Consider the following 21014-nt stretch of genomic DNA (forward strand, 5'->3'; position numbering starts at 1 on the left):
TGAGAAAATATTCTGTAAACCAAATTTATCAGAGAAGTATTTTGGGAAATATTTAATGTAGAAGGAAAAGATTATCTATGTTTCATCCATTACTGTTCTTTTTGTAACTGATATACTTTCTCAATCTAATAAAACAGTACTCACAAGCAAACATTTCTGATTTATGCACAGGTGAGAGGAGTATGATTTATATACTTTGACATGTAGTGGGTGACCAATAATTTACTGAACTGATTAGTTTTTAGAGATGTCTACAAGATGATGTCGTTAGTGAAAATTTCACGAAGTTTTATTATTTCAAGCTTACTAAAATTTTCTTCTGTTAGGAAAGTTTGTAAATATGCATATAAGTCTTTCCAGTATTAAATTTCCCCCAAGGTGATTTCTTAAATGCATTTAATGTATTCATAGGTTTTTTGGTGACAACTCCAATATGGAGAGTTCAATATGCATTTTTCTTTTTCTTTTTTTTATTAACATATAATGTATTATTTGCTTCAGGGCTACAGGGGTATTATTTGATTCAGTGAATCCTCAGTCTTACACAATTCACAGTACTCACCATAGCACATACCCTCCCCAGTGTCCATCACCCAGCCACCCCCCTCCCTCCCCCCACCCCCACCCCAGCAACCCTCAGTTTGTTTCCTGAGATCAAGAGTCTCTTATGGTTTGTCTCCCTCCCTCAGTATGCATTTTTCAAACTATATTGTAATCACCTGTGATGATAAACATTTTCAGTAAGTACATTTGCTTTAGATTGTCTCTAAATTACTTACGTATGTGACTGGATTCAGCTGCCACCAGGTGGGGGTGATGCTATGTTCAAATCCACATGTTCAGAATAATGGACTTATGCTTAGGTATGGGTTTGCCTGTTGTAGAGATAAGCATATTAAAATTATACACTAGCTTTCTTTTTAACTGATCGTATTCGATGTTACTAAAGTTTATATTTAACAAATGATAACCACACAGCATTTATGATCCTATTTTATTGGTTTTATCTTTTATCACACAGTATCAAAAAAGCAGGATAACATCCAGACAAAACAAACAGCTTACTTTTTTTCCTTAATTTTACTTATTTATTTGAGAGAAGGAGAGATAGAGCGAGAGTAGGGGGAAACAGCAGAGGGAGAGGGAGAGGCAGGCTCCCCCTGAGCAGGGAGCCTGATGTGGGACTTGATCCTAGAACCCTGAGATCATGACCTGAGCCACCCGGGTGCCCGCAGCTTACTTTTTGTAAATCTCAGAATATTTTCATACATTTCAAAGTTACAGTAGCATTTCTAGGTGTATGTTTTATTCTATATTGTCATTTAATGCTTATGGAAGCTCTGTATTAAACCTTACTATTTGTCATCCCTTGCTGTAACATTTATGAGTATTTGAGAGTGATTTATTTAGTGTAAGGTTCTTTTGACTAGTAATGTATCAATTTTTTTTTTTTGAATTTCTGGGTTCTAAAGGTTTGTTGTGTTTGTTTTTTTTTTTCCATTTGGATGCTTAGTCTAGTAGTTCTCAAGCTCTTTTCCATTTCAGTATACATATAGTTAATAATGTTAGTCTTTAAAAATTAAAGTATATTTTAAATGTATATGAACAGTGCCTCAGAAATACAGGCTTATTATTTTACTGACTTTTTTTTTTACTGGATTATTTTATTGACTGTTCCTTAAAAATGGTGTTAGCCTACTTCTTAGTGAATTGCATTTGGATCTCTAAGTCTGATATTTTGTGGGAAGCTTAAGTGGGATGTTCTACTTTTCATTGCCATTATACTTCATTACTTTATGTATAAAAAGGCTTAGAACTACATGAAACATTTTTATCAGTCTTTGGTAAATGAGCTAAAAGTGATATAAATTTATGATTGTAAGTATATTTATAGAGTTTAGCATTTTATTTTTTATTTTATTTTATTTTTTAATTTATTTGATGGAGTGATCACGAGTGAGGAGAGGGAGAAGCAGATGCCCCACTGAACAAGGAGCCAGATGCAAGATGGGGCACTGGATAGGCAGATGCTTAACAGACTGAGCCATCCAGATGCCCCCCAGAGTTTAACATATTAATACTGTATAAACAACAGGGTAGGTAGGCAGGAATGAGATTCTGAGAGATGTGTTCAGTAAAACAGGATGCAGTTTTAGTCATTTGTTTTAATTACTATGTTACAGACTTGAAATCTGTTGCAGTGAATCAGAAATGTACTTTTCTGCCATATCTAAATGGAAGATAATGCTGATAATATAATTTTATTATCACAACTAGGAATATGTTCAGTGGTCAGTGGTGGTGGTCTATATTATTTACATATTAACACTAAAATTAATATATCAATATATTAAAATAATTCCACTTTGCAGAAAAAATCCTGATATCATTCTGTCTGGCAAACCATTCTCTACAATCCATTTAGTTAATACCATATAACTCAAAATGGCCAAGTTTGTTAGGTAGGGAAATTTATTCTGGTGAGTACATTAAGAAGGCATGATGCTGAGAATGAGATGGTACATGGAGATTAATAAAGATTTTTCTTAGCATTTACAGGAATTTGGTAACATCTGCTTTGAAAATCTCTGTATCTAAATTATATGGTCTACATCTCTGGAGATTCAGTTTCTTTTTTTTTTTTTTTTTAAAGATTTTATTTCTTTATTTGACAGACATAGATCACAAGTAGGCAGAGAGGCAGGCAGAGAGAGAGAGGGGAGGAAGCAGGCTCCCTGCTGAGCAGAGAGCCCGATGCGGGGCTCGATCCCAGGACCCTGGGATCATGACCTGAGCCGAAGGCAGAGGCTTTAACCCACTGAGCCACCCAGGCGCCCCTGGAGATTCAGTTTCTTAACTTCTCAAGTTTATCCAGAGCTGCTGCTTGAGGAAAATGTTGAATTTGTCAGCAACTATTCCTGAACACCTCCTTCATCTGTTTTAGGAAAGAGCGATTGGATAGGATCTTAATTTTTCAAAACAGGATGCCAACTCTTACATTTTAATTCAGTTTTCAAAACTATGGATCTATATTCCGTCAGTGTAATAATACATTATTGATTGTCTTCCCGAATCCTTTCTCCCCCTCTTCTTCCTTTCTGGCAGAGTCCAAGATTTGTTGAGTTTTCATCTTAGTAACCCTGGGCTCAGGGAAGAGGCCGCCCTTACTCCAGGGCTTAGATCATGATTGGTCTTGGTAGTTTCTTTCTTTCCTGTAATTGTTTAGACATGTGATCTCATCTGAGCTAAGGGGATTTGAGGAAAGTGAGCTGAGCAGTTCCAAACTTTTTGGAAAGCCTTTCTTTGCAAATAGATGCAGGCAAAAAGGAGGAACTAGAGTTAGTGACTAGATATTATCCCTATTTCTATCTAAACTTTGAAGTTGAGACCTACTACTTGCCTATATGCAACAGATAAACAGATATCAGATCTCATTCATTTCAGTCAGTTCTCTCATTTACTTGATTTCACACACTTCTTTTAAATTTTTAATTTAATTAGTATTAGTAATACTAATACTTTATATTGGTATGGTCTTTATGACCTGTATGTTGACACATATAATCTTTTTTTTTTTTTTAAAGATTTTATTTATTTGACAGGCAGAGAGACAGAGAGAGAGAAGAAGGGAAGCAGGCTCCCTGCTGAGCAGAGAGCCTGATGTGGGGCTCGATCCCAGGACCCTGGGATCATGACCTGAGCTGAAGGCAGAGGCTTTAACCCACTGAGCAACCCAGGCGCCCCAGTGCTGTCATCTTAAAATACTTAGTTTTCGAGTTTATGAAGACAGTGTTTCCATTTATTTAGGTCTTTAATTTCTTTTGGAAGTCTTCTGTAGTTTTCTGTGTATATAAGGCTTTTAACCTCCTTAGTTAAATTTGTTCCTAAGTGTTTTATTCATTTTGATACAATATAAATGAAATTATTTTTGATCTTTTTAATTGCTCATTGCTAGTATATAGAAATAAAACTGCTTTTTGTATGTTGATTTTGTATCCTGCAACTTCGCCGAGTTCATTTTTTAGCTCTTTCTATGTGTGTGTCATCTTTAGGATTTTCTGTGTATAAGATCTTGTCATCTGTGAACAGAAGTAGTATTACCTCTTCTTTTCCAATTTGAATTACTTTTATTTCTTTTTCTTGTCTAATTGCACAAGCCAGAACTTCATGTACAATTTTAACTAGAAGCAGAGAAAGCATGCATCCTTTTTTCCTGGTCTTAGGGAAAAATGCTCGGTTTTTCATCATTGAGTATGATGTTGGCTGTGGGTTTTTCTTGTGGGGACTTTAGTAATGCAGAGGAAGTTCTTTTCTCTATATTTTATTAAGTGTTTTTGTCACAAAAGGATGTTGAATTTTTGTTAAATCCTTTTCTTGCAAACTGAGATGATAATGTGATTTTTTTCCTCCTTCATTATGATAATATAGTGTATTTGCTAATCTTTGTATGTTAAACTATTTTTGCATTACACAGATAAATTCTACTTGGTCATGGTGTGTAATCCTCTAATGTGCTGCTGAATTCAGTTTGCTAGTATATAGGTGAGGATTTTTGCGTCCATATTTATAAGGGATGTTGGCCTATAGTGCTCTTGTACTGTCTTTGTCTGGCTTTGGTATCAGGGTAATGCTAATGTATAGAATGAGTTAGGCAGTGTTGCCTCCTCTTCAGTTTTTTGGAAGAGTTTGAGAAGCTTTGGTAATCTTTAACTTACTACTGAAGCCATTTCATCTTGGACTTTTCTTTGTTGTAATTTCCCACTTTCTCTTGTGGTGATCAAATACTTGTCTGTGGAGGTTTTAGCTACATGTTTGCATTATTTTTGTAGGAATTCCACTAGGGATTACAGCAGCATCTTTAATTTAGCACAATGTATTCAGTGATTTTGTTAAATTATTTCAGGTGAAATAGTAGCTATTTAAAGTCGTTGTTTACTAAATCTCACATATGAGCTTGCTCATGGAGTACATTTCTATTGACTGCCTTTTTTTCCCCATGAGTATGGGTTACACACTCATTTCTTTTCATGTGAAGTAATTTTTGATTGAAAAGTAAGACATTGTAGATAATACATTTTAATCATTCTAGATTTTGTTATGTTCTCTGAGGATTGCTTTTTTCTTGTTATTTTAGCTGGCAGAAAACTTGTCTGGTCACAAGCAACAGATTATTTCCCCTATACTGTGTTGCCTTTGTCCCTGCTTAGTTTTTTCAGCTTACAGCTCTTGCATCTGTAGCTATGGATCTCCTCTGTACCTCTGTAGTTAGCTGTCACCTAGAATTCTGGCAGAGTTGACACTAAGAATATAGGCCTTACTCTCTGCATTTTTTGTTTTCTTTCAGAGTTTCCTCCCTAAATTTACAGCTGCTCCCTCAGCGACAAGCTCTGCCCTCTGACACTTCAACTTAATAAGGCCCCAGCTTTCTGCTGCTTGAGCTGTGTATTGTTAGGGAGATAGCCTCAGTCTAAAAAGCGCAGGAAACTTACCTATCTTACTAGTCCTTGGAGAGCAAACTCCACTCTGATTTTTGCTTTGCTTTACTCTGCATCTCCTTGGATCTTGCCTCTGCATGTATATTTCAGTGATAAGCCAGGGATTTGAGTCTTGCTCCTTCTCTGGCTCTGGTGTTTTTAGAATTTCTTCCCTAAATTTGTGGCTAATTTGTCTGCCGCTGCAACTTCTAGACTGCATTTTTCTGCAGCGAGAGTTGTGGCTACTGGAATTAGGGATGTTGATGGAAGTAGTTCTAGTGAGTGTCCTGAGGCAAAACACCCAAACTTGCAAATCTTACTCATTGCAGGTTCTGTATTCCAAATGTAAACCTTCTTTAGTCTGTTCCTGCCTTTGGTCACTTTCCAGTGCCCTCAAATAGTGTGTTTTGAAAAATGGTTTATCTAGGTTTAAAAATTATCTTCAGGAAACTATAACTCATTTTGCCGTTAGTGGAAGCTGGACTAAATTCATTTGTATTGCGTGTTTCTCATATGCACTCAAAGTTCATAAAATTAAACAAGCATTTTAAATTTGAATCACTCTGTAAAAAAAATGTTGTAGGTTGGAAATTCATACATTGTTTTAAATTTTTAAATATAATTAGAGGTAATGATAAATGCCTGACTTAAATATGTATGTGAAATCTTGGTATTCCAAAGAATTAATGGATACAAGAATGTTTAAGAGTCTAAGTAACATACAGACTTAGAACAATAAATTTGTCATGTCCTTCTATTACTACTTTGCCTTTTGGAGTACTATTAAAAATTATCATTTTGTTTTGAAAAGATGACATGTATTGTAAAAATTTTTACTTAAAGACTGAAGTCAGTTTCATGGGCTCATTATTCTCACTATTTAACAATCTGTATTCTAAGGTAAATACTTAGAAGAGAATATAGAAATTATTCTTTCTCTTTGGTTAAACAAGTTTAAAGAGGCAATGCCATTTCTTTCTTTCTTTCTTTTTTTTTTTTTTAAGATTTCATTTATTTTATTTCGGAGAGAGAAAGAACAGGGTGGGGTGTGGTGGGGGGGGGAGAGGGAGAGGCTCTCAAGCTCCATCTCGTGACCCTGAGATCATGACCTGAACTGAAATCAAGAGTTGGATGCTCAATCTGCTGATCTACCCAGGTGCCCCAAATAGAATACCATTTCTTTATTTAGCCTTTGAATATATTTAATATGGAGATTCTAAGATTTTGGATGTTTTGCCTTGCACTTATGGGTCTTATTACCATTTTCACAAACTTGTTTTTGTGTCTGTGGTACAAAAAGCATCATGCTTTCCAGAAAGTCTCTTCTAAGTCTGTGTGTCTTCCAATGTGGCATTAGCCTTATGAGAAGCTTACTTATAGATAAGGATTTATGGGGCATTGAGGAAGTGAACAAAGAAGGGAGCTTAAATGTAGAAACCAGTGCTACTTTAAAGGGAGAAATCTAGTTTGCTTAGTCTTAAGTAAGTTCTGTTCAGATATTTAGATATTCAACAATTTAAAAAGTAAGGATTTAGTGATAATATCTAAGTTGATGGATTTTCTGATAGTGGTTATGCTTAATGGAGGTTGCTCAGCATTTTGAATTCTAATGTGTTTGGGCCTAATAACTTTTACAGTTTAGTCAAAGGATCATGATACATTTTGTGTTTTTGTTCCTGACTTCAGGTCAGAGTAGCTCAGTGAGTATCATGTGGTAGGCACAGATTTGATGGGCCAATGAAGATGTTTACATCCTAGTCCCTGGAACCTACGAGGATGTCACTTTACATGGCCTAAGGGACTTTGCAAGTGAGATTAAGATTATGCACCTTGAGATGGGGAGATTATTCTGGATTATCCAGGTGGGTCCATTCTAAATATATGTTTTTAAAAGTAGAACAGGAAGGTTGACAAGTAGTCTGAGAGATGTAATGATGGAAGAAGAAGCAGAAATTTAAAACATCCAAGTACTTAACCAGATTTGGTGGCTTCGAAGATGAAGGAAGGGGGCCCATCTACCAAGACATGCAGATGTCTTCTAGAAGCTGGGACCTGTCCTCAGCTGACAGCCAAGAAGGAAGTGGGGATGACCTCAGTCCTATAACCATGAGGAACTAAATTCTGCCAAACAACTTGAATTCTCCCCTAGAACCTCAAATGAATGCAGCCATGTCAATAGGTTGCTTTTAGCCCACTGGGACCCACTTTGGATTTCTAACCTCCAGAACTGTAAGATAATAAATTGGTAGTTTTCAAAGCCTCTGAGTTTGTGGTAATTTGCTATGTAGCAAATAAGAAACTAATACATATAGCATTTGTACCAAATCAATTATCTGAAAGGAAGATTATTTGTTTTTGAAGGAAAGAGAATGACTGATCTTTAAAAGTCTGCCCTAGGAAGAGGTTGGAGTCAAAACAAAACACACCCACCTACATACCCATAGTGTTTTAATGTGTCTTTTCTTTCCTTGTGGAAGAAAAAAGTGCCACAGTTATATGGGGAACAGACACCGGTTTTATACACAGATACAAAAGGTTCACTGGTGGTTTTATTTTTTTTAAAGATTTTATTTATTGGTGATTTTAAAGTAAACAAGTGTAATGGGATCCTACTTATAAAATATGCTGCACACTCTTCTGGTATCATGGCTAATGCTACATTTTTCCTCCTGTTGCTCTTAAGAAATAAGTAGTGGCCTGAAGTCATATTAAAGATTCTTACACAGATCATTTAGAAATTAAAGAAAACTTTTTGTCCTAACCAGATTCATATATTCTACATATATTTCTATGCTGGTAGATACATTTTAAACCCTATTTTGTGCTCTTCTCTAGGACCATTTTGAGTTATGCAGATTGATAGAATCCATTCTTGGTCTTTGGATTCTTGTAGCATGTTTTCCCAGGTCAGATTACAGATGTGGTAGAGTCTGGTTCGGGGTCATAGGTATACTTAATTTCTGACAGATATAAGAATAATATTTAGTTAGGATTTTGATGCAGTGAGCAGAATATTTTCTATGGAGTGTCCTATGAAAGTTACTAGCTCAAAATCATGTTTGTTTTATAATGTGTCCTGAGGAGCCCGAGGATTCATCCATTTGGATGAAAGGAATGTTGTATTTCTTGACTCTGATCCCCCAATTTTACTTCATTGAGAGTAACCTGATTTTACATTGTTTATAAATTTGGGTTTGGTAAAATAATTTGTTTGAAAAAGAAAAAGTTGTATTGCTTAAAGAAGTTTGAAAATCGGTCATATTATTTTTGGGGAGATTCATTAGATCATTAAGTGATCTGTAGAATCCAAACCTCCGCTTGGAAGAGACTTGAGGAAAAGTTTTATCTTGGGACAGAGTGGAGAGCATGAGTGGCTAAGATACTTATCTACAGTTTAAAGAGTAAGAGTGTTAGTGGGATAAATTGGTGTTTGATTGGGATGTGCTGTATGATGACCTGCATCCTCCAGCTTGATCCAGTTATGCTTTGGGAATGGAACACTATCTAAGATGATGATCTCCTCTTTGGAAGATGAAGGAGAGGAGTAACCTCTGCTGGGTTTTCTCCAGCTATGGTAATTGCTTGACAGAGGGTAAAGGATAGAATATATTTTGTTTGTTGTTTCTTTATAAGGTTTGGGGATACTTAAGAATAGTCACCTAATAGAGGCTTTCCACCCACAGCTAAATAATGAGATTGATATTTTAGAGTGAGCTAACTGTTCAGCAAAAATAAAAACTGAAAGTTTTTAGGAAGACTTCTAACTGAGGGTAAATAACTTATGAATAAATATTGTTGAATGGGTATACAGAGGCTACTTATTTTAATGTAATAACCAGAACAACACAGTATTCATAAACTTTTCTTTCATCAAGGTAATATTCACTTTACTAATACTTTAGAGACTTCAAAACATCATAAAATTATACCATAAAATATCATAATTGTTCCTGTTATGTAATTAAGAGATAGGAGAACACAGGCTTTGAAACTGTCTAGACCTTGGTTTAAATCCATTTCATCTCTCGTGATAACTGTGTGAAGATCAACAAGTTAACTTTTCTCTTAGGCTTCAAAGGACTGTAGGGTAGATTTAATGAGAGAGTTTACAGTTTGCCTTTCACCTTGTTTGTTAGTATATAATAGATCCCCCAAATATTGCTTTCTTCTTATTTTTCTTTCTTTAGAAATAGAAGTAAAGAACAAATTTCTATGATACTTTGAAGGTCATATTGGGTATACATCATCTGTGGCTGTGTTCTACTGTTGTAATGTGCAGAAATGCTATCTTTTTTCCCCCCAAAATCACATCATATAATGTACGTTCATTGTGCATTTTTTATGGTAATAAGATATTGAAGTATTACTGTAAAGATTTTCAGGTTAGAGATGTCTACTGGAGGAGAATAAAAAAGATTTAAGAAGAGTAAATATCAAGACTCAAATTCCTACTGAAGCTAGAAGTTGTACTTTTTTGAGGAGCTAGAGTAATCAATCCATAATGATTCCTTTTTTATAACTGTATCACTTAGTTGAATTGAAAGTACGTTTATTAATTTTTTAAGATAAAACCTGCCATTTGATTTCTGTTGGCAAGTACTGTGTTAAGTATTATATACACTTTATCTCACTGAAGCTTCACAACAGTCCCCTGAGTAGATGTTACCATTTTACAGATGAGGGAACAGTCTTCATGAGATTAAGTAACACTCCCAGGAGTGGGCAGCTAGTAAGAAGGGGACCTCTACTTGAACTTAGTACTTATTTCCTTTCTCTGCTTATACTCTGGTGGATGAAAGTTCACAAAGTTCTGTGAGACAAAAATATTGTGTGAATTTGGGACTTTCATAAACTTTGGGTAGGGACTATAACAATTTTAATTGTCAGTGGAAGTCGACTTATATAACTTAAAAATCTTTAAAAAAATGTTATAGTGCCTCCTCTCTGTGATGCTGCCTGCATTTTTCTTTTGAACAAATGTTTGTCCCAGCTAAGATATGAGACTGGTTTGGGATTTCAGTGTGTTCCTTTTGAATATTACAAGATAAAAATTTAGTCAAGGAGGGGCGCCTGGGTGGCTCAGTGGGTTAAAGCCGCTGCCTTCGGCTCAGGTCATGATCCCAGCGTCCTGGGATCGAGCCCCGCATCGGGCTCTCTGCTCAGCAGGGAGCCTGCTTCCTCCCTTCTCTCTCTGCTTGCCTCTCTGCCTACTTGTGATCTGTCTGTCAAATAAATAAAAATTAAAAAAAAAAAAAATATTAACTCATAAAAATTTAGTCAAGGATTTACATTTTGCTTTTAACACATAAGCATGGTACATTCATAACTGCCTCATGTCATGAGTTCAGGCGGTACCAATCAGTGTCACGTGAAATATTACGTCAACTGTGCTTCCTGGAATTGTGCATTTACTGACCTTGGGAATAAGCAAGTGTTCCACTTTATTTTCCCAACATTTCATTATTTCCCCAATATCATTTAACAAATCATCCATCACTTCACCACACATTGGAAATACCCTAATATTTCATAATACATTCTTTTATTTGAGTCCTTAATGGGTTTCTTTTTCACAAGAATCTCATCATATAATGTACATCTATTGTGTCAGTTGTCTATCTATTCTTATTTTCCTTTTTTTTAATCTTGGGGTTAACTTTTTTTGGGGCGGTGCATTTATTTGTTTTAAAGTTACTTTTTAATTACTATTTTTCCAGTGTTTCTTTTTTATTGTTTTTAATAGGAAAATAGAATTGGACATATTGCATTTTCCATGAACATTTTTTTCAAGGCTGTGTGTTTGTATAACTTTGTAGGGTATCTCTAATTCTACATTTGAACACTACTGAGTTGTTACTACTACTCTTTGGATTTTAGTTATTTTTTTTTAATTTTTTAAGTCTTTATTTTAATCCCAGTTAGTTAACATACATTGTTATATTAGTTTCAGGTGTATGGTCTAGTGATTCAACATTTCTATATATCACCCTCTGCTCATCATGACAAGTATACTCCTTAATCCCTGTCACCTGTTTCTCCCATCTCCCCACTCTGCTCCCCTCTGGACTTAAGTACTTTCTATTAAATATCATGTTGTATTTTAAGTCTCAGTGAAGGGTATCTGATGGAAGATCTTCTGTGACAGGGGGTAGAAATGAGTGGAATTGTATTTTAGGAAGTGGAAAATACAAATTGTGAGAGCTTGAGGTAGAGAGACCAAGTCAGAGGCTGACATGGTGGTCTGGGTGTTAAAGGCCTAAACTATGATGATAGGAAGTGTAAGTATATGTATTTTAGATGTCATCACACATTGTCAAATCTGGAAAGACACTCACTGGGCTTTGGGTTTAAGTAAAAAAATGTTTTGCCTGATAAAACATGAATATAGCCTGTTCTCCAGCTTTATCTCTCCCTGCTTTCATATTCATAGTTTGTGCACCAGCCAAATTGAGTTGGTCCCCTGTCTGAAGAGTTTGTTTTCTTTTTGCTCTGTAATTGCTCATGCTTGTTGTCTCTGCCTGATATGCTGTTGTTGCCCAGATGCTGTCAAAGTTCATCTTAATTGTTGTTTCCTTTCTGCAGCTTTTCCAGGAACAGTAGTTCCCCCCTGACACACCTTCATCTATAGGGGTACATTCCAAGACCCCCAGTGGATGCCTGAAGCCACAGATAGTACTGACCGAGCCCTATATATATCGTGCCTTTTCCTATACATACATATCTATGACAAAATTTATTTTTTTTTTAAGATTTTACTTATTTATTTGACAGAGAGAGATCACAAGTAGGCAGAGAGGCAGGCAGAGAGAGAGAGGAGGAAGCAGGCTTCCTGTGGAGCAGAGAGCCTGATGCGGGGCTCCATCCCAGGACACTGGGATCATGACCTGAGCCGAAGGCAGAGGCTTTAACCCACTGAGCCACCCGGGCAGCCCTCTATGACGAAATTTAATTTATAAATTAGGCACAGTAAGAGATTAACAGCGATAATTAGGAAAGGGAACAATTCTAACATTACACTGTAATAAAAATTATGGGAATGTGGTCTCTCTCAAGATACTTGGTTTGCCTATACCCCGTCGTCTTCTCGCGATGATGAGAGATGATAAAATGCCTACACTTTGAGGTGAAGTGAGGTGAACAAGGCAGGCGCTGTGATGTAGTGCGAGGCTGCTCCGGCCTTGCGATGATAGGTCAAAGGGATGATCACCTGCTTCTGGACTGTGGCTGACCAGGTGACCGAAACCACAGAAAGCAAAACTGCAGATGAAGGGGGGCTGCTGGGCCTGTGCTCCCTTTACTTTGCGCCCCATTGCTCTTCGTTTCTACTCTGATTGCGGTTCTGTTTTGCCTTGTGCTATTGATGTAGACATACTTGTGTTACCACCACCACTTTTGTAAGTTTATCCAACTCAAGCCTTTTATGAAATGTTCAAATTTGGGCAGGTGAGGATTAAATGCTATTATAACGGGCCATTTAAAGTACTTTAATGATTTTTTTTTAAGGTCTCCAAGATAACAGACTTCCTTGTGATAGTAACTAGGATTTTACAGTTATTGCTAGTTGGCACATTCATCTGGGCCATCTAGTGAATCTGCCTACTAGATCCTGTGACATATGTTATAAAAGTTTTTAGAAACATTTAAGTAGTTTGAGAAGTTAGTTGTGTTTAATATAAATGGTGCTGATAGAAGAATATGATATTTAAAAGTAAAAGCTACTCATATCTCATTTCTTGTATTTAACAACAGTGATGAAATATTTATATGGTATCTTTTATCATGTTGTTGAAGGCTCAGTTCTTTTCTTTTAGCTCTTATTGTATCTGTTCTCACTGTATCTTTGAATCATTGGTAGGAAGATATTTTAATGACGATGAGATATTTCAGGCAACATAGATTTATCTTCGAATTAGTTGATGAAAATTCAGTTCTTTAACTTGTCATTTCAGAATTTGCTAACAACCACTTCTGTGCGAGAGTGGAGTGTCGTGATGTTAGTCTTTCCCTCAGCTCAGATGGTTATTCATGTTTATGGCTTTTCACTTAACTATTTTTCTGCCAATTATTTTTTTCTAGAATTTTGTTGAGAGAGAAAATTAAGGACAGTTTTCCCTCCCTCCCCTTTCTTCCTTCCTTTTTCTCTTTCCCTCCCTCCCTCCCTTCTTTGGAGAGACAGGACATGAGTGTGGCAGGGTGGGAGGAAGAGCAGAGGGAGAGGGAAAGAATCCTAAGCAGACTCTGTATTGCATGCAGAGCCTGACACGGGGCTGGATCTCATGACCCTGAGATCATGACCCAAGCTGAAATCAAGAGTTAGATACTTAACCAACTGAGCCACTCAGGCACCCCAAGGACACTTTTTTCTGATGGCTAATCAGTCTATTTCTCTTGATTAGAGAATCTCAGAAGGTTGGGGAGTGGGGCGAATTAACTGGAGACTTCGTTTTGTTTTTAAGAACACCTGTCATATTTTCATTTGGAAATGCCACATCTCTCTTCCGGCCAGTCTGATTGACCCCTTAGATGTGTGTGAAATGGTTAAGATCCATTGCTTTAATTTTCTGGAATCCATCTTTGGATTAAACCAAAATTATATTGTATTACTATATAATAATTCTTTTTACTGAATTTCCCTTTAGTTTGATGCCATTATTGTTCTTGAGGAAAATTATAATCAGCCTTATGAGACTTCTTGCCTTTTCTGTGAGATTGTTGTCGCCATTTTTGTACATTGGAGGACATCAGTAACTGTCTGAGACTTCAGTTGTCTTTAAAGTTGTCATAAAGGGGCATCTGTCTGGCTCTTTTAAAACATGCAACTCTTGATCTCCGTATTGTGAGTTTGAGCCTCAGGTTGGGTGTAGAGATTACTAAAAAATAAACTTAAAAGAGAAGGTCATTAGGGTGCTGCTTGGTGGCTTAGTGGGTTGAAATTCTGATACTGATTTTGGCTTGGGTCATGATCTCAGGGTCCGTGCTCAGGGGGATGTCTGCCTGAGTTTCTCTCTCTCTCCCTTTACCCCTCCCCCTGCTCACGTGCGCGCGCGCTCTCTCTCTCAAATAAATAAATCTTTTATAAAAGCATTAAAAAAATAGGGGCACCTGGGTGGCTCAGTGGGTTAAGCCTCTGCCTTCGGCTCAGATCATGATCTCAGGGTCCTGGGATGGAGCCCCACATCAGGCTCTCTGCTCAGCGGGGAGCCTGCTTCCCCCTCTCTCTCTGCCTGCCCATCTGCCTGCTTGTGATCTCTCTCTCTCTCTCTGTTGAATAAATAAATAAAATCTTAAAAAAAAAAACCCAAAAAGCATTAAAAAAAAGTTGTTATAAAAACATTGTTTACACATTATGTACTTTCTGAGAAGATCCATGAAAGGCATTGCAATCTGCTTTCAATATTATGAACACTTAGTATTTCTATTGAACAGTGAGAGAATCTTTATTTTATCAGTGCTAATAGTCATGTAATTCCTTTTCTCTTTTTATATGCTCTTACAGAAAATATAGGGACAATTTTTACTCATTTACTCATTTCTTATAAGAATGCAGGGCTTAATGATAAGCATTTTGTTTTTTACATTTTATACCAAGGTTAATTTTGGTTTTTTTTTCATTCTTTTACTCCTTATTGCTCTGATTTCATTATTTTTTCATTTAGTTGTATCTAAAATTGTATGCTCTTAAAAGTTGTCTTACATTCTCCTTAAAATAAGGCTGGATATAATTAACATGTAGCATTTACCAAATTTGCTTTCCTACTTTCATAATAGTTTTTGTTTTAGTTTTGAATTTCTTTTTGGATTTAGATTTGGATTTTAGTTTTTAGATACTCTCGTGAGAATCTTAATGAATTTATAACTGTTTGCTCCAGGGAAAAAGCACATATTCAAAATTCCCATGAATTTTGCACACAATTTCATTGGGCTTTATGAGGCTCTAGGAAATCCTAAACCAAATTCATTGTTTATCTGGAATATATTATTTGGAAATATTTTTCTGTAAGGTGGCTCTATCCGATTACCTGTACTATTGTTTTTATATATTTAAATTGTATTTAGTAGCAGTGCTTTTTCATTGATAACTTGTTATGGATTGGTTCTGTGGTTCAGTGGAAATGCTAAAAAGGGAGAGTGAGAACTTAATTAATATCAATGTTGTTGGAAAGAATTCTTAGTGAAAAAGTTAATAAGAAATGTTTCCAAGGTGGTGTTTCTGCAATACCATTTGAAGTATTTTTTATCAGTGTCACTTAATTATTATAAAACAGGATAGGAAACTAAAGTTGTCATAAATTATCAAAGAGGAGCCAAATATTCTCTACCTGTGTTTATGGCACAAAGGAAATAATAATAACAAAAAAATATTTGTGACATCTACCTAAGTGACACCTGAGTGATATGTGCTCAAAAGATGCACAAAATATAGTTTTTAGTATTTTCACTACAATTATTTTGTTTTTATTTTTTCTTAAGATTTTATTTATTTGTCAGAGAGAGAGAGAGAGAAAGAGCAAGTAAGCACAATCAGGGAGAGCAGCAGGCAGAGGGAGAAGCAGGCTCCCCGCTGAGCTGGGAGCCTGATGTGGGACTCAATTCCAGAACCCTGGGATCATGACCTGAGCCTAAGGCAGCAGCTTAACTGGCTGAGCCACCCAGGCGTCCCCACTGCAATTATTTTAAAAGTAATTCTTATTCCTTATTTATAGTATTATGTTTTAATAGAAGTTTTGTTTTGAAATGAGCAAAAATGTGCCTGTATAGTACTTACCTTTTGGATAGAATAAAGTAACATTACAAGAAATGGTAGCTGTGCAGTTTTACAATTAACTGAGTATTTTGTTTGAATGAAGTAAAAGTAAATAGCACTTTATAGTGTCATGTTTCATGTTTGTACCATTTAATCTTCTGACTGTATGATTTTTAAATGAAACTTTTTGCCTAGATAGCTTCTTTTAAAGAAATAAAACTTTAGGAAGATAACCTTGGCTCCAAACCTGTTTTATCTCCAACAAGCTATGTGAAGCAGAGCAGGTCACCTAACTTCTCTGAGCATGTTTTCTCATCCAGAGGAAAAATATCAGCAAGAATTCCCTCAGAGTGTTGGTATGAGGATTTGTAAGATGATAATCTAAAGATTTAACACAGTAACTCATTTATTATCACAGTAAGCATTCAATAAGGTCAGTTATGATTATTGAAAGATTTCTCACAGAGAAAACTAAACACTGTGGATTGAGATAGTGTGTGGAATTCTAGAGAGAAAATCAAAATTCAGTCCTATTTCAAGTTTTCAATGCTATAGGTCAGCAAGCCTTGTAGTACATCTACTATATGCCAGCTACTGTGCTAGACCTTTTTCTAAGTCATTAATATTCCTATTTCCATAGTTAATTTCCTCCTAACATGAAAATAATGTAAGAGTTATTAACAACTAAACACATTGAAATGGAAATGCCAGGGAAGAGGGCACCCGTTGAGTATAAGTCATCGGTTCTTCAAGGACCATCTAACTTAATAACTGTAGGACTGTGTAAAGCTGTAAAGCCATGCTCATTGTCTTAACCAACAACACTTATTGGGCGTCAGTAGTTCACTTTCTTGACAGTACTACACAAATAAACCCTCATCACTCTCTCCCTTACCATGCCTTACTTTCTCTTAGCACTTACCATCATCTCTAAGTTCAGGGAAAGCCAAACTTCATTTCAAACTTCATTGGTTCTTATTTCTATACCTGGCACATAGTAAATGCTCAAAAATATTTCTTGGATGAATGAGTGAATGAATCAATGAATAAATAAATTTTAGTTCTTAGGAAGCAAATGTCCTGCTGGATTGTAGTATATATAATTTAACTAAAATTTTATTAGTTAAAATGAAGTAAGCTTAAAAATTTTTTCTTCAGGGAGTGCCTGGGTGGCTCAGTGGGTTAAGCCTCTGGCTTCGGCTCAGGTCATGATCCCAGGACCCTGGGATCAAGCCCTGCATCGGGCTCTCTGCGCAGCAGGGAGTCTGCTTCCCCCTCTCTCTCTGCCTGCCTCTCTGCCTACTTGTGATCTCTCTCCCTCTGTCGAATAAATAAATCTTAAAAAAAATTTTTTTTTTTCTTCAGGAAGGCATTATGGCCTGAACTGAGTTCAGAGCTGCTTCTGTACCTTTTCGTTATGGGTTACTTGACTGTCTGTCACTTTGACACATAGTCTATCTTCTAGTATAGAAAGTAGTGGTTCTTAAGCTTTAGTGCACAAATCACCCAAGAGTACTTATTAAAACTTACTAATCAGAACTGCAACCATAGATACTCTGATTCATTAAGTCTAAGCGGGGAGGAGCAGGAATTGGAATTTCAAACAAGCACCGTAGAATATTCTGATATAGGGGAGTTACATTTTGAAAAATACTCTCCCAAACAAGATACATGGGGTCAGAAGTTTAAAAATTGTTCATTTCAATTTCACTAATATTTACTCATCAGTTAGTATATATCAGGCACTTTTGGGGGAAGTATTATCGAAGGTTACAGTAGTATTACAGACTATTATTGTATTGTATGGATTAAAGACTGTTTTATAAAGTTAGGTAGCTATAGTTTGCTAGCATTTTGTTGCTTGTAAGAAATGATAGTTGGAAAAATTTTAATAGCAGAAAGACTACAGTTTTTTAACAATTGGGGAAAAACTATAAAAATGTAGACTACATTTGATTTGTTATATTTCAGCCTGTTTTAAGACATTAGCAATATTAGAGTGAAATACATATCTTTGGGTAGATAACAAATATACGATAAACACAGTATACAGTAAATGACAAGTGGGATTGTATGTAATATTAATGGATGTGCTATATGTATGTATGTGTGTGTGTGTGTGTATATATATATATATGTGCATATATATATATGATTCAGTCTCCTATGTATTTCTCACTCTTCTAGTCTGTGTCTAAGGTGGCCAGAACTCTCACTTGTTAGCATTAACCTTTTAAAAATTTATGTTAAATTAAAAATTTTTCAGTTTGCTTCTGTTACTGCTATTGTGTATCCACAGCTGTCTGAGTGGAAAGCAGTTATCTATGAACTTCATAATAAGAGTAATAAGATTCTCTTGCTCCTTTTAGTTTCCACCTTGAAAAACTGTGGATGTACTTCAGTAGCCCGCCTTGCGTAATGCCTCTCAGAAATATATGACACACTGCTGTCATGGAAGCAGGGTGAGGAAAATGACCTCAGTCCCAGATAGAATCCGCTCTCCTCCTTTATCTTACTTGATGCTTCAGGGTTTGATAGTGCTAGGAGTTGATACTGGTGACAGTGACAGGAATGATAGTACTTTTTACCACTTGCTGGTGGAAGTACAAAGCTGTCATGCTTGAAAGCCATGGATACAGCTTATAGAGGCCTGTTTAAAAAAAATGTGTGAATAGAAGGGCAGAGATACTTAGGATTATTTTCACACATTATTTTATCATGAGCAAGGGGAGAAATACTGTGTTTAAGTTTGCTCAGCTCTTTCTTTCCTGCAGAAACTGAATATTTAAAAGGTGAAAGCTTTCATATTAAGATGAGCCCAGATTTCCATTTACTTTTCCATCTCAGTACCCCTCCGTTCCAAACGTTTGTGAGTTGTTGTATCATCCTGATTTGCATTCTACTTTGTATTGTGTAATATATTATTATATTACTAATCTGCCCAGTTTGTTAACTGGAGTCTCCTTTAAAAAAATTGCTTTAATCTTTTTGAATGCTTTAAGAAAAAGTCAGTCTTCAAGTTTTCTTCTATGAACTCTAACCCACAATTCTGTATTCCCATTTTATTTCTCTAAGAGCTGAGTATCTGAGTATTTTAGATCTTTTTCCTGCCTTGTCTAGGTTTAATTATCTCCTTTTTTCCCCTCTTTTGTAATATGGTCTGAGCTCCCTTTTCCCCTAACATTTATTATTAATCTCATGTTTAGCTTTCTTGAGTTCACTGCTGTCCCATAGGGAGATTGCTTACATTCGCAAGGAGTACATCAAGTGTGCTTTTCTGAGATGTAAAGAAAATAAGCTCCACAAGTTTTCTTCAGTTTTTTTTTCTTTCTCATCTTATTTAGTGAAAAGGAAGAAAAAAATACATTATTTTCTGTCTTTTTCCTTGCTTCTTCTCTCCATTTAGAAAAATAGCCTGCCTCACAGTTTGACAAGTTACCTTTCTTACCTTTTTCAAGATGGTCTTGAAGTGTAGCTTCAAATTATTTAATTAAAATAGAAGAGGGTTTAACTATTTGATATTTTGTCATTGTCATTTTTTAGAAATATTGCTACATGTTTTTCAATTTTTAAAAAATTATTTTTATGGAGCCATTAACAAAGAATGAAGGAGACATGTATATAATGACTTGGATAGATATTCATAATTATTATGAGCAAAGGATGCTATTTATATTTCTTACTTTATATACCTTGGCATTTTTCCATTGTTGATAAATTTTTGTAATTAAAAAATTACTGGAGAAGAAAATATGTGGCTTAGTGGAAAAACTGAATAAACCAGTATGCAAAATATAGATATTTTAAAACATCAATTTGAATTTTTCATTTTGAATAGTTTATAATAACTAGAACATTCTTGAATAATGTCATTTATTTCACTTAATTGAATTTTTTGCTTTGCCAGAAATTCTTTCTGTTTTTGTCCTCATTATCCATGTACTTTATGCAAAACAATTTAAAAGTTCTTAGATCGTTGAGGATAGTCTGTTTTTTTAGTCTTTTTTTTGGCCATCATTTTTGATTCTTCAATTTCTTATACCAGTTGCCTTTTTAGTCAGTTGACATACCCTATCGATTCTGCCTTCACATTGTCTGTCACATGTGTACGCTCCTTTGCACAGCTACTGCCAGCACTTTTTGCCAGGCCTTTCATTACCTGTTGCGGTGATCACTATGGCTTCCCGTCTTCTGTCTTACCCAACCAGTGATTTGATTTCTCAGCTTCCTGTTACGTGTCTTACTCAATCAACCCTTTCTACGTATTGCTGATTGATTGATTGATTGATTTATAACCCATTTATCATTGTCTTATTCCCCTGCTCAAATATCTCTGCTGCTATTTAAAGCCTTCTTTCTGTCTTTGGCCCCAGTTTAACCTAACAGATCAGTTTCTCACTATTGTATAACTTTCCTTCTAAAGAGAGCAATTTACCATTTCTAAATCTGCTTCAGTAGCTTTCTTCAACAATGCTTTTATTTATATTGTTCTTAAATCCAACATAATTCCTTTCTTCTTAAGTTTATTAAGAACATTGCCTTTTTTTTTTTCCATAGTATTTACTGCATTCTGCCTTTTTGTAGGTATTGCCAGACTTTTAACTACCTTGATTCTAGGTTAAGCTTCCAGGGTAATGACTGTATTCATATGAATATGTGTACCTGCCATAGTGCCTTCTACATTGTAAGGACTCAAATATTAATTGAATTACTAAGCTTACTTAAATGTACAATCAAGATGTAATGAAACTAAAAGTTTTATTGACTTCGGAAAATAGTCTTTTAGAAGACTTTGG

At 35.6% G+C, this 21014-nt stretch overlaps 1 protein-coding gene across 1 annotated transcript in view; it reads left to right on the plus strand.

The window, feature by feature from the left end:
- COG5 (component of oligomeric golgi complex 5) overlaps nt 1-21014 on the plus strand; it is a 283807-nt gene that overhangs the window by 47035 nt on the left and 215758 nt on the right. The window lies entirely within an intron of this gene.

The sequence above is a fragment of the Martes martes genome (assembly GCF_963455335.1).
Source record: "Martes martes genome assembly, chromosome: 11".
In the NCBI taxonomy this organism is placed as follows: Eukaryota; Metazoa; Chordata; class Mammalia; order Carnivora; family Mustelidae; genus Martes; species Martes martes.